The sequence below is a fragment of the Sturnus vulgaris genome, chromosome 13, assembly GCF_052056855.1.
Source record: "Sturnus vulgaris isolate bStuVul1 chromosome 13, bStuVul1.hap1, whole genome shotgun sequence".
NCBI lineage: Eukaryota > Metazoa > Chordata > Aves > Passeriformes > Sturnidae > Sturnus > Sturnus vulgaris.
Genome location: NC_142255.1, coordinates 16949203 through 16964080, shown reverse-complemented (window position 1 = coordinate 16964080; position 14878 = coordinate 16949203). Strand labels below are relative to the sequence as shown.

Genomic DNA, 14878 nt, shown 5'->3' with positions numbered 1-14878 from the left:
CCTGGATGCAATGGGGTGGAAAAACTGAAGTTTCCTTTGCCCTGGGGCAGGATCCACCCAGCTCTTTGCCAGTGAGAAATGCCATCGAGTCTGCATGACCAGCACTGGGGACCTGCTGCTGTCCTTGGTGCACATCCCCAGCTGGGACAACTCCCTGCACGGACAGGCAGACGTTCAGGGCACAAAAGCAGTTTAAGTGCATTTAGCCAGCACTTTCTGATCCCTCACCCAGCCCCACCAATCACTGGTGCAGCTTCCTCCTGCTAGTTCTAAATTGGCTTTAATTTTCCTTTAAATAATTCTTAAGTGTGACTTTTTCAGTACAAGACTGGGAACTATGACTAATTATAAAATCATTACATGATTAAACTCAATTAACTTCAAATAACCCTTGAAATTTGCTTAATGTCAGCCCTTGGCCCTGCTTGAACCAATAAATATTGCTCACCTTTGGTAATGGGGATGAAAAGAGGTGGCTGCAGAGCAGGATTGTTTGGAGTCAGGGAACAGGACTGGGTTAAACTGGTCCCACAGAGTGGAACGCTGCCACACTGAGAAGGGGGACAGAGCCTTCTGCTCCTAACAGGGATACTTTTTCCTCCAATATTTTTCTCTCAAGTAATAAAGCTTTGAAAATTCCGTTCAGCCCTTCCATTCAATGGTCCCAATCTGCTTTGCAAATGTTAATAAGGGTTAAACCTCACAAAAACCATCAAGGCATGGGAAAGTGCTGTCATCCTCATTTAGACAAGGGATACCGAGGCAAAGATAAGTGAAGGATCAGTGGCAGGAACAAAATCCTAAGAGTTCTGATGTCCTATTTTATATTTTAGCTAAAGCTGTTTATTGCAGGATGCTGCAAGTTTCATGCAGCTGTATGAGAGGAAGGGACTTTTTTCTCAATTAGCTGCCACATCGGGTCGATGGGGATTTTTGCTGTGGGTTTGTTTGTCTGTTTGTTTTTCACCTTACAAAGCCATCTCTGGATCCAGTCTGTCCTACAGCTAGATCCTGGCAGGACAGCAGGCAAGGGCATGCAGAAGAATCCCAGCTCTATGTTTCTGTGCTGAGATCCTGTGAGGACAGGAGGAGATGTCATTATTGCTGCTGTTCCTGGCACTCTGCTCTGACTGGGAAAAGGGAGTGGGCAGTTGTGCTGCTCTCACGAAAGGTACTCGGGGGATGATGGATAGAATTTTTCCAAAAGGTAATTAGATGGGCACAGTAACTAGACAGTCATAAAGGTGCCTGATCATCTACTCACAAATGTCCCTTATATGGTGTGCTGGCCATGATATGCTCTCCAAATTTTATTGATTTCAAACCCTTCACCTTGAAAAATCTCAGCATTCTTGCTGAAAAATGGATTTAGAAGGTCTTGGGAAAAAGATTTCACTCTCCCCCTCCCTGCTTTTTTCCTGCTGGAGACAGCACATACTTCTGCAGTTGATGTTGAATTAACAGTGTTTGTGAGCAGGCTTTTAAGGAAGCAGAACAGTTGATTAATGCACCTATGTGAAATAAAGCAGTGTATTTGGTCTTCAGACTTTTGGACACTTGATTTTTTGGCATTTGTAATGAATGCCAGTGGATCACTGGTGTGGACTGTTAACAGAATATCCTTTTTCTTTTGGCTGCTGGAACTCATGTAGCTCTTGATGGACTCTTGAACAATATCATATGAGGTTTGAACCCATTTATTAAACAATAGAAGTAGTGAGAGAGACAGGATGTAAACACTCATCCCTAAACATGAGCATTTATGTCCCCACTTGCTGTTTGAGTCTGGTTTCATGGCTGGGAGTGCCCTCAGGTCATCACTGAGCAGCTTGTTCGACTGTGACTCCCGAATGATGAATGTCTCCTCCTAAATTACAGATCACTGCCCCGTAACAAAAATCAGCACAATTATTGGCCTCTGCAGGGGCACCACAGGGTGACTGGGCAGTGGTGGAGGGCTTCACCTGCTACAGCACTGCTCTCTCCCTGGCAGTAAATGGGGATTTGTCAACAGTCTGGTTTGTGGGGTGTGTGGTTGGGAAATTTGGCTCAGCTCTTGACGTTCTGTCTTACTGCAGACAGTTTTCCTGTCTGTGGTACTGCCAGCAGATTAGTTAGGGTCAAAAGATGAATACTTGGATTTTTGACCTTTGAATGAACCTTACAAAATAAAGAAGCAAGGAAATCAGTCCGGCAGTGCTCTGTCCAGTCCTTGAGGATGGATTTGAACATCAAAGGATGGGTAGTTCAGAAAGACAGAGACCTAGTTGTGTTCTTCAAATCAGAAGAGTGTATAAATTCCCTTCATCAGTTTGGGGGAAAATCTTTCCCCATGGGTCTAGCTCATGTTTGCTGTTTGCATTGTGTTGCTTCTTTTGCTGTGAAAAGTCCTGCTGAAAACAATTTAACCAAAACAAGTTGGGGTCCAAGATGGCTGGGAAGTGAGGGGACCATTGTGTTTCATTACTTCCATTAAAACAGTTTCTAGACTGGAATTACTTTGGGTATGTCTGTCCCCTTGTTTACATAAACAAATATAGCAATTTTAGTTGTCATAGCAGATTGTTTGTGGTTTTACCTGCTGGGAACTAAGTGAAATTCTGTTTCCCCTCAAAGATGAGCTGGGGCAGCACAAGCAGTGATAGAGGGTGTGCAGTGCAAGTTTGGGATGTTCTGGAATGTGCTGCAGCCACTGCAGAGTTGAGGCAAAGGTTTGGCTGCAATCTCCTGCCAGCAGCCTGTGGATCCCCTGTGCTGGTCAGACGAGAGCCCTTTGCAGTGGTAATACCTCCCTGCCGCCCCTGAGAGATTGATTTTGACCCTTAACTTCCCCTTCCACCTGCTAATTACTTGGTCATGTTCCCACCCCAAGCCCTTTCCACCTGGCAGTGGCCTGGTTTTGTCATTCTCCAGTTCTGCTGTTGCCCTCTCCACCTCTTGGCTATTTGTTCTTAAAATGCTTCTCTCCTCACAACTTTCCTCCCCTTACTGGTCATCCAAGGGTCATCATTAATATCCAAAAATATTTGTATATTTTGCTACCTCAATTCCCCCCCCCCCCCTTTTTTTTTTTTTTCAAATTTTTGCTGACACCCAGCAGTCTGGTCTCTAATGCCTCCTGGTTGATAGGGGAGGGGATGTGAAAATCAGGGTTTCCCCTTTTAATTTGTGCTTTGTCACTGCTGGTTTGACCTTTAATCAGGTGTTGGTTGTTGTTTGCTTGTTGATGGTTGTTACAGAATGGTCCCTTGTAAATATGTACAGAAAGGGCAGGAGAGTAACTGGAGATTGTAACCACTCTTTTATTTCCTGGGAGCCTATTAAAGATGGTTTCAAGTTTATCCATCCGTCTCTTTGTCAAGCTGCCTCCTGTGTCCATCCACTTGTGCATTTATTTAGGAGTATATTAGGTACTGTATCATCCTCCAGGACGGTAACAGTGTGTTTCGGAATAAAGCCAGAGATACAAAGTGCACTGAACCCATTATAAAAAAATAAAAGGGCTTTCCTTGATGGCATTTAGCTCAATAAACACAGTTTGTCAGAGATGTCTTTATCTGCTTACATGTAAGCGATTAAATGTTGGTAAAAATAGCTTCAGAAATAAAACATGAAGAGAGCTTCTGGCAAAGCCCTGTCCAGTTTAATTCATACATTAAATATTTGCTAGTAGGGTCAAAAGCTGAATGCTTAGATATTTTGCCCTTTGAATGAACCTAGCTAAAATAAAGACAAGGAAATCGGTTCTGCAGAAGCTGTCTCCAGAATACCAGGATCAATTTAAACATCAAAGGATGGAGAGATCATACAGACAGTCAGCCATATTATTCTGCACAATTAATACTCAGAGAGGTGTTTCCTGAATTTGGAATGTTGTGCAGGGAAGATAATGTGAAAATTTCATATATATAATGATGTAAAAGACAGTCATTGATCCTCCACTCTTGAAAACCAGAGCAGTTTATTTTGTGTTAATGAATGTAGGAAACATCCCCCAGCCCGAATCTCTGCCTTGATGCAATCTTTTCCCAGCCAAATTAGCATTTCTATTTCTAAAGGTAATTTTTAGACAACACAATAAATAAATGATTCTCTGGGAATCTCCCGGCGGATGAAGTGGTGCTCGTGCAGCATTTCCAATGCAAATTGGCCCAGGATTACATAATGGTGGTCTCTGCTGATTTGGGGCAGGGAGGGGAGAGGGGAGCTCTGGGTCAATCCTGGGGCTTCTCAGCCCTGCAAACTCCTCGTGCCTCGGCAGGAATTGGGATTAGCTACAGAGCACACAGGCTGGCCCGGGGGTCACCACCTCTCCTGGCTTTAGGTTTGGCAGCAGGGTCTGTGTCTCAGACCTCGAGGTTCAAAATGCACCATCAATATGTGGGGTAGGGTTACATTCTGGAGGGGTTGCTCCAAACTGGAGCTTATTTATTTTGGGGTTGAGCTCTTTGGGATGAGCTCACTTGGTTGGAGCGTGGTGCTGATAATGCCAAGGTTGTGGGTTCAGTCCCCACAGGGGCTGTTCACTGAATAAATGATCTCCTTGATCCTTGTGGGCCCTTTCCAACTCGGAATATTCTGTGCCTCTTTGATTCTGAGGTCCTGAGAAGAAGGGAGAGAGCAACAGCCAATTGCTCTGGGCAATTAGAGCTGAACTTTGCCTGAAGTTTGATCTATGTCTGCACAGCTCCACATAGGCTGTGAGTCACACTTGTGATTTATGTTCCAATAGTGGCTTTAATTTGGTTTATTAATTTCGGTAAGTGCCCTATTTTAACAAGATATTGACCATGTTTTCTGTATTGATTTTTATAGTTCAGAATCATCATTTTAGTGTTGGGATTTTTTGATGGTAAGTAAACTAACTTGAACTTTCTTTATGCACCTAAATAAGTGTCCTTATTTTGGTTACACATTTTCAAGAGCTGCTGTGCCATTAAAGATTCAAGTATGACTTACTAAGTTGCCTCACATAAGTATTAGTCTTGAAAAATCTTAGCCATGATTATTTGCTCACTCTGTGTGTCCAAAATCTTCGTTTTTTTAGGTAGAATACTGAATTGCATCATGTGGATTTTACCGTACCATTGAGTTTCTATTGAAATAAATAAAATAAGGCCCAAGGTGTTTGTCTTTATCCACTGAAGTAAAGGAAAATTCTATCATTTACTTCCACTGGGTCTATCAGAGAAATTCAGTGAGGTGATGAAGTATTTGCTTAGTTTGGCTCATGTGGCAGGCAATGGGGTGAGTTCAGCAGCAGAGCCGTGCTGTACATAATTAACATCACAGAGCTGGAGGTTCTGCATGTGAAAATCCAGGCTATTGTCAGTTGTGGTTTCCTTGCCAACCATATCTCAGCTCTCCCACTTCTGTAGTTGTCTCTATGATGCTTTGTGCAGTATTATTACCCCTCACCTAATGCTGGAGCTGGATGGAGCTGCAAAATCTAGCTATTCTTCTTTCCATTTGAAACACATTAATATGAAAATAAAAATAAAATTTAAGATGTTTTCACTTCCCAAGTAATTCTATTCCGGAAATATTAAAATAAGCAGACTTGACATTGGGAATGTTTCAAAAATACATATTTTTTTTGGCAAGTGCTTGTAGCTAATGAATTTGCATTCATAAATGTAAGCATTTATAGCAGGATCGTGATTAAAGCATTAAAATTGACTCGTCTGCCAGACTGTAGGTCATAGAGCTTGAATTTCATGTTTTGAAAATTTCATACTTGGAGTGAGCTGCTTGCCAGCAAATTACAGGCCAAGACTTACTTCCAAGAATTGCTTTCTGGTGCAGCTCAAATAATGAATATATGTTTATATCTGTGGAACATGAGGAAGCTGATTTCACTACTGGTGTCTTTCACTGCACAATGTTTGGGCAAAAGGCCACAGAAGAAGCTTTCTTGAATTTCTTCTTGCTTCTCTTTGATTTGTCCCCAGAAGATACTGATCTGGCTGGATCTGCAGCTGTGGGCAGGGTTCATTGTTCTCAAAAATTTTTGCATGCTCCTGGCAGTGTTTTCTGGCTTGGAATTACCTGTTCAAAGGGCCAGTAAGAGCTGCAAGGAGCACGAGAGTGAAGGTGCTGCTCCTCTGTGCCCGGGGTGTCAGCAAGTCCTTAGCCCTGCTCTGTCCTTGTGGAGACAATTTGTTGCTTTTTTTCTGTATTTTTTTGATATATGTTGTTATTTTGATATAATGTTTTGATATAATATTTTGATATATGCTGATTGGGAGATAGATCTTGTTTCTTCTTCCTCAAGGTTGCTTTGCACATGGAAGACCTCTCTAATGCAATTTATCCCATTCACAGGATCCCTGAGGTTGGAAAAGACCTCCAAGACCATCGAGTTGAGCCTGTGGCTGATCCCCACCTTGTCACCAGCCCAGAGCACTGAGTGCCACATCCAGGTGTCCCTTGGACACCTCCAGGGATGGGGACTCCAGCACTGCCCTGGGCAGTCTGTTCCAATGCTTAACAACCCTTTCCATGAAGAAATTCCTCTTGAAGTTTTCCTGCATGGTGCCCATGGGATGAGTGGAATATAGCAGATTTTCTCCTGCATGGTGACCTGGTACCACACCACAGGTGTGATGCAGTTGCACCTAAAAGTTCAAGGAAAAGAGCACAAGATCTGGAACTACTCTTGTGAAGTCAGAGATCCTCTATGCTCTTCTGATTTCTTCACAATCCCTGGACGAGACAGGAGTTTTAGTGAGCTTTTGGTTGGTTCCTGGATGGAGGTGCAGTGTGTGGACAGGGGCAAGGAGGAAGAGCTTGGAGTACCTTGGGCTGGTCCTGCTGCCAAGAGCAATGTATTGTCAAACTATGGCCTAATTTTACTTACCTAGGGTGTGTTTAAAGAGGGATTGGCACCAGGAACAGGCCATTAAGCAATTGAAACTCTAATAGAAAAACATAACCTTATCACAGATTTTTTTAAAAAAACCCTCGGAAAATAGCTCAAATATAAGGTTAATTGGAGCCAGAAATGTCAAACTAATGTAGCAATTTACCCTGGGAGACTGCCCTGGCCTTTGAGTATAGCAATAGTACAGACTACTGAGTAGGATAGTGAAGAAATATAATAGGATTTTATGTAGTCCCCTGTCATATTAAACGTTCTTTGCAATTAATTTCTTGTTGCAATGTTATTTTCACTGACCTATTTTTTTTTTGACCTCCTACAATCTTTAAGCTACCAAAGTAGGGCATACGGGAATTCACATTTCCTTAAAAAAAAAAAACTTAAGCCACTATCAGTGTACACATTGCAGTGTAGACTAATATTAACTCAGAGCAGTATTGGCTCATTCTAGAAGAGCCTTTAGTAGTGAGCTGTACTGATCCATTCAGGAAAATGCTGCTTTTGAGCAGCATTGTTCAGAAACAGGTGGGAGTTTTCTTGGGCTGAGAGTTTGAGAATGTCTGCCCAGTGAATGAAACATGATAGGTGACTCCTCTTTTCCTCCTTCTGCTTCCTGGCTCTGCTCCTTCTACTATTACCTGGACATCAGACCAAGATTGCTGGGTATTGTGATCTGCTCTGATTAATCCAGAACTGCTGGATGCAAAATTAACAATGGTAAAGTTCAAAAGCTGTGGGATAGCCAGGGAACCTGGCAGATTCTCTGAGTCCCTTTCCACCTGGGCTGGATACACAGTCCATTTTCGTCTTTAAATTAAACATCACTGAAGTGATTTGCTCTCTATATTTTTATATAAACTTCCCCAGTTTACTACAGAAATGGCTGTATTTCTCTGGAGTTCTGATGTTTCCTGACAGCATCTCTGTCTGAAGGTGTGAGTGGGTAGGAAAGTCAAATCTCAAAATAGATCATTCCAGGAGAGTGTGAAATCTCAATCACAAAGCAGATAGGTGTCTGCTAGAAACAATCAGGTAGTTTGGAAGCAAAGGGAGTGACAGAATCTCCAGAAGTACTTTTCACTCCTGTTTTTCTCTTGTCCTAAAAGATGGAAAGAGCTATCCCAGGAGAGGGTACCTGGTGTCCAGGTTTGCAGTCGAGGTGACCAGCTCAAAGGAGAGAGAACAATACAGGCGAGAAAACTTTCTGATCTTGAATAAGAACTCTGAACATAAGCCCGAGTGTTTTCCAAGCAAATGTCCTTAATATTTTTCCCTCTGGTAGTAAGGGTTTTTTATTTTTAAAGTGGAGCTGGAACCAAATATCATTGAATCAAAGAAGGCAGCATTAATCAAAGCACATCAAAGATGTTCCTCATCAGTTGCCTGGAGCAACAGAATCTACAGTGTATCATCTTTCTTATGCTAAGCTGGAGAAATTCAGAGAAGAGAATTCTGTCTGTTTGCTCTCAGATGAACACAGAAATAGTATTTTCAAGGTTTCTTTAATATTTCAGTGATTTGGTCTCTTCAGCCATCATAATTTCTGAATCTCAGACTTAGATTTCCCAGGAATGTTTTTCATATGAAAATCAATCAAACAAGCTTTTAAAAGTAAATACGTTGTAAGTTGCCTCTCCCAGCAAAGTTACAGGAAGTGTTTCCCCTCTCTCACAGTATCTCTGTTCTCTCTCTCTCTAGGTTATGGCACTGGTACCCCATGGGCCCTCGTTGCCCCACTACAGAAGCATTTTCCTCGTAGTTTCACAGTACCTAGAAGGAGTAAGCAGCTCAGCTGGATAAACACACATCGTTTCCTGTTCAGGAAATCTTGCCCTTAGTCCAATCTTTCTGGTGTTCCCTAATGCAGAAGTTATGGCTGCTTTTATTTACTATCTCTTTACAGAAGATCCAATCGTTACCTAAAAACTCTTGCATACTGAGTACCATGAAGTAATTCTTATGCATAGAAAGGCCTTAATTTTAGATCTTAGTAACAATTACTCGAGCAGTTGATAAAACACAGAGTAGCAAAACCTCTTGGTCCATCCTGAGGACTTTGGGTGCAGCACTGGAAGATACCCAGGCCTTTCATGTGGATTGCACTGGCAGAAATCAAATCCAGCAATGTGAGAGCATGATCAACCTGCAGAGCCACCAAGGTCAGAGCTGTGGTTTTATGGTTTTCTGGGTCATGCATTGTGCACCTCCTTACTAACGAGTCCCAGAGCATTTTGCAGAGTGTGAGCCCACGGGCTGAGTCCTGTTCCCTGGCTGGGACATGTTGGCATTTCAGTGCCAGCGACACTTTGCTCTGGCTGTTCAGGAGGAAGTGAAGAACAGAAGTTCCCCATCTGAAACTGCAGGGGGAAATTTAGTGTGCTAGAATGTAATTATCCAAACTGGAGAGTGGCCAGGATCCTGGAGTTAATAATACCCTCTGCTCTAGCAAAAAGTGTCATTGGAGCTTTAATAACTGCTAGTGGTCAGCAGGTTTCACATCACATCTCCAAGACTGATATTAAACAGTCAGAAGTGTGGGTATTCCAGTCTGTCGTGTAACACAAATATTTCTGGATGGCCTGTGGCTGCAGCCTTCAGGTAGAGGAGGGAATTAAGCTAAAGAGCCAGGGAGGAGACATTAGTCTTAATGAAAATGATCCCATTAAGGGCAAATGACATGCAATTGGTGAAGAACAGCTGAGATGCTCCCTGAAGTGCCTATAAGGTAGTTTTGGGTTCACCAAACCACTAACCATCTTCAGTGACCATGAGCACCATGGAGTTTGGGGGAATGGAATAAAAAGAGGTTTCCAGCATCCTTTGTATAATAGGGTCATCTCCTGTGGAAATCTGTAGTATGAATTTACCCTGATTTCTGTAAGAGTGCAAATGAGTTGGGAAGTGGGTGTAAGTGGCAGGATTACATTGTGCTAATTAGCCTGGCACTGACGAACTGTACAAAGCCTGGGAACTTCCACAGCAGGAAAGAGAGCACATCACAGAGAATCCCTTTCGTCACAACTGACTTGTGCCATGGGACTTCAATTAAAAACCAGACCAGGCCACTTTTAATCGCTTTAATGAGAAATGAGCTTTTTTTTTTTTTTTAATCTTTTTAAAATTGTCTGTCTACATCTAACAGTGCAGCCCATCGTGATGGGAGATGAGGTGCTAATTATCTGCCTTGGCAGCTTTTTCTGAGCACAAGGTTTGTTATTCTGTGCTGCACCTGGCACCACAGGCTCTGGTCCTTGGGATCAGTGGGCATTACTCTACTGCCAGCTGTAATAAAGAGTAGAAGGCCAATGATCCTGTATGTTGTTAAAATGAAGAAAGACTTGCACATTTCTCCCCGTTAGTACATCCCAGTACATTGGTACTTACACCATAACAGTATTGTCTCAGGGAATATAAGTCTGTGACAGGATATTGCTACTTTAACCACCTGAACTGCCTTTTAGTTCCAGTTTCAACTCACTGTCAAAAATATTACCCCTGTTTAAGATTAATTTGTGACAAAATGTCATATTAATACAGCTATATTTCCCAGGGGATAAATATGGCCTTTTGAAGAGCAGCCATGGCTGAGTGCTATATAGGACTACAGAGAATTATCAACAGGCTTTTGCTTTAGCAAATGTCATGCTACCAGAAGAATGGTGCAGTTTGTGGGTAAGTATAGTCTATGAACCATTTTATTGTAAGAGGGAGGTTATGATATTTTCTTCCTATTAATCCATATCTCATCCCTAATTATATTAGCACCTCTCAGTGACACCTGATTAAGGATCTGAGGAGGAAACTGTCAGTTCCTACAACTCCATCAGCATTGCATCACGTTTACTTTTGGCATCTTAGCTATTTCTATGTTTGCCTCGAGGTTTGTGTATCACTGGTAGAATTACTCCAGATTTACACCAACGGCTGTGCAATCACAGTTGATCTCTATGTGATGCTGAGGAGTTTTCTTGTAAGGAGCTAAATCCAGCACCAGTTGTAAGCAACTCTAATTTCAGTGAAACCAATAATATCTGCACCTGCATGTGCTAAGGCTGACTTTGGAACAGTTTATCAGGTATTTTCTTTGTACTGAAGTAGAATAAACTTTGTATTTCATTGCACCTTCGGTACCTGTAGTATGCCTTGAATATATCTGAGCTATTGAAACCAAACTTCTTAACAGCCCTCAGATGTAAAGAAAAGGAAGATGAAAAAAAGTCCTAAAACTAATCTCTTGCCTCACAGCATTCCACCAAGATGACTCAGAAAATGACAAGGGAACCAGACTGCAAATTAGGCTCTAGTGCTTGCTGGAGACATTTGCCACCGGTTAAAATGAGTTATTGAAACAGTAAAGCTGAGGACTTCAGAGAAACTTTGATTGACAACAATAATTACAGTTATTCTTGTTCTTCTAAGAAATACAGTGCAGGCTAGGCATAATAAATGTATGAAAATGATATTCAAAATCTGAGCAGAAGTAGATGCAGGTCCAAACAGTTTAAATGTCTTCTGTACATATTTCTGCACATTTTTATGTGTTAAAAGCAGCAGTAGTTACCAGGCAGGTGTGTAAAATGAGTAGTGAACTAATCATTGAATGTTTCTTAAAAAAGCCTCTGTGAGTAAAGGCTGTCTTGCACCCAAATCAGGCTGGGGGTTCAGGACAGCAAATGCAGTTCATGGGGCACTTCCTCGGGAAGAAATGCCTTTTAATTGTTTGAACCACATCCAGATGCTGCCAGAGTGGTCAAATGATGTCTTTGGTACCTGAGGACAGCCCTGTGCCCAGCCTGAGCTCCTCACAGGCAGAGGGGAGGTGGAGTTGGTGTGTGTGGGCTTCTGTATCCACACACAGCTGGGTGCCTTGAGTGGGGAACCCTCCAAAGATCTAAAATCAGCAGCTCTTCTTTTTGGCTAACCAGGCTTGCTCTCACCTGACAGGTGAGTGTTACCAAGATCAGGCTTTTCTAGACAGTGCCTTAGGACAGGGCTGGGCACAAAAGGGTCAGGAGTACTCAAGTTTTAGGTGCCCTTACTTGTGTGTCTGTGTTGTCTAATGCCATGATGGACTAATACATGACAATATAAAACAATGAATTTTTTGTAGCCAGTAATCTATTTTTTTTCCATCTCCCTAACTTGATATCTGTCTTGCATTTCCTTCTCCTGCTGCTGCCCTTATGTTACCAAAAGACCCTGTACCCCTCCCACCCCTCTCACACAGTGAAGCCAGGCTTGTAGCTGTGCTCTGCTACCAGGTGCTTCCAATTTCTGCAGTAGATGTTTCTGCTGTGAGAAAATGTCTTTGCCTCTCCCCTGTCCTGGTCAGGGAGCTGGATTCATTTCACAACACCAGGCACAGTGTGGGAGAGGGCAGTGCTGTCACTGACCCTTCTTACAGGCTACAACAGTGCCAGGAAAGTGACTGGAGACCAGGGGTTGCTTTATTGACCCTGGCAGATCACATTGCTGGGAGTTCATCAGCAAGGTTAACATTCACAGGGAAAGGGAAAATAAGAAGTTAGTCAATCCACAAGTGCCAATAAAGAGTTAAATTAATGGAGGAAAAAGAAAAAAAAAATTCTTAATGCTGGAGTATGATACTGCTGGCTTACTTATCAGGTTCATGCTGAGCCCAGTCGTAATTGGAATGTACCCTTTGTAAAGTTTATTGGGTCCTGGGGCAGCTTGTTGCTGAACCGGTCAATTAATCTATTTTTTTTTTTAATGAGTTAGGGGATTTCCTTTTGTGGAAAATCACCAGGAAACCTGACCAAATGCCCACAGCTTGGGGAAAGCGTGGCCTTAACATATAGAAAACCCTTCCTCCACAATTAGGAGAGGAAATAGACACCTCCCCCTATGAGCAGCATATTTGACCAATCCAGGAACAAAATAGATGGGATTTCACCATTGACTTGCAGGTTGTCGAGGGAGGATCACCATGAAACAAGATTACTTGAATGCAGCTTGGTGTTGAAGGAAATAAAACTGTTGAGTCTCCCTGCTGAGAGACAAATGATTTCCATTTAAAAACCTGTTTGTTCCATGCTGTAACTCCCAATGTAGCAATAATTAATGATATCAGAAGGTTACGAAAGACATTCTGTTGTGCTTGCTCTGTTCTAGGCATGAAATTGGATTAACATGAAGATAAACTTAGACTTTAAATCTGTTGAGGAAATCAGTAATTATGTCAAAAGTCACAAATACTAATCTTTTTAAGTGTGGCAAGATATTGCTCATCTATCAGCAAAACATCCTCCTTTGTCAGAATTCTGTTTGAAAGGTTAATTTCTTAAAATACTTGGATTTCCAACGTCAGAATGTTGTGGAGATGCAGCTTGTTGAATAAACACAAACAATCTTACCTCTGGAAACGTAGTTATTTCTGTTTCAGTGGCATCCAGCCAGTGCCCTCTCATGAGGAAGAATCAATTTGCAAGGTATTGAGTTAGTCCTTGGGCTCTGCTGAGGAGAGGTGACCACCCATGAAAACAACTGACATGAAAAGAATGCAAGGTATGGCACTGCATACTCATTAAAAGTGTATCTTTGCTGGAAATGAGCACATGGAAACACTGTCGGCTTCAGGGAGAGGCAATAGGTACAATTACAAAGGCTCTGAAATGAATTTAGGCAGAAATTCACCGTGTGGTTGGAAGGGGCTGCATGTCTTACCTTCCCAAATATTTCATGAGTCCAGTGCTGGCCCTGATGCTGCCATAGCTATTTTTAGAGAGTTTCTGTAAAACCACAGAGATGACAGAGCTGTGTCAATGTGTGCAGTGATTCACCCTGCAGGGAAACCTGCTCAGGTGTGGCTTTGTGGCTGCTGATACTCCTGGGGTGGGAGCTGGGCTTGGTACACCACTGAAGCTGCAGTCACACCTTCCCACTGCAATTTAGACCTACCCTGAGGGAGCACATTAGCTTTGAGTGCCCATTTAATTAAGTAGCTTTGTAGTACAATTGTGGTAGAAATAGAAAAAATAACCTTCAGTGCTGGATTCCCTTCTCAGGGAATGCAGGTAGGGAACACTTGTACAAATCTATTAGGAAGGGTCCTCAATACCATCTACCAGGAAACGTGCATCCAAAACCACTTGAGACTTAGAAATCTGTCTAGTGCAAGAAAATTACAGTAGTTTCAGTCTTCCTTCGTTCTTTGAAAAATGCAGGGGAAAAAGGAAAGGTTTCAAATCAGGAAGGTGGTTGGGAGGCTGAGGAAGCTGTGTCTGTAGGCATGTGCTGCTGGGGCAGCACAGAGGGTGCAGTTCAAAAGGTTGGCAAGTCTCTCACTAAAATGCTACTTTTTGGTAAAAAGGCTGTTTGTAGCATGTGAGAAAGGTGAGTTTGGCAGCTGCTGAATGTTAGGAAAATCTAATCTGAAGGCTAACAGGTAACTTCAGTATTTTGGTGAACAGGTTTTAGAACAGAAAACTGGATTTTTCCCCCCCTTACGTAGAAAAAAAGCGCTAATGGGATAATTTTACAAATTGTAACCTTTTAAATGTGCTTGCATAAAACAAAACAACCCCCTCCACCCTTTATATACACTTGGCCACATCTAGCCTCTTCATTAAAATTTCCATGTTGAAAAAGCGAGCCTCTATAGGTATTTCTTGTAAACATGCAGTAGTTTCTCAACACTTAAAACCCTCACATTCTGCTTACCTGCACGTTAACCTAACTCCTTTTTCTAGTGGGGATCGTTTGGTTCCTCTAATGTATAAAACTCTTTCAATTTTTTGAGGATACTTGAGGATCCAATCTCCCTCTTGTGTTACCGAGGGGAGCTGTCACCTTGGTAAGCACGAGGGAGCAGGACAGGAGTGCAGAGAGTGGCTGTGGCTGTGTTTGAGCTGGGCTGCAGGACAGGCAGCTCCTGTTGAGCATTTCTGCTCTCTGCAGCTGCTGATCCATGGACGGGACGTGGCTTTTCCATTTCCTGGCTGGAAAGGAGGAGTCAAAGCAGCACACCCCGAGCTGTGG

General features: G+C 42.5%; 1 long non-coding RNA gene across 1 annotated transcript; it reads left to right on the top strand.

The window, feature by feature from the left end:
* The first annotated feature begins 8484 nt into the window (after positions 1–8484).
* LOC148222275 (uncharacterized) lies at positions 8485–13406 on the top strand. Its single transcript, XR_015806414.1, has 3 exons — positions 8485–9039; positions 10431–10552; positions 13284–13406. It is a non-coding gene; the product is annotated as an uncharacterized LOC148222275 (long non-coding RNA).
* The last annotated feature ends 1472 nt before the right edge of the window (positions 13407–14878 follow it).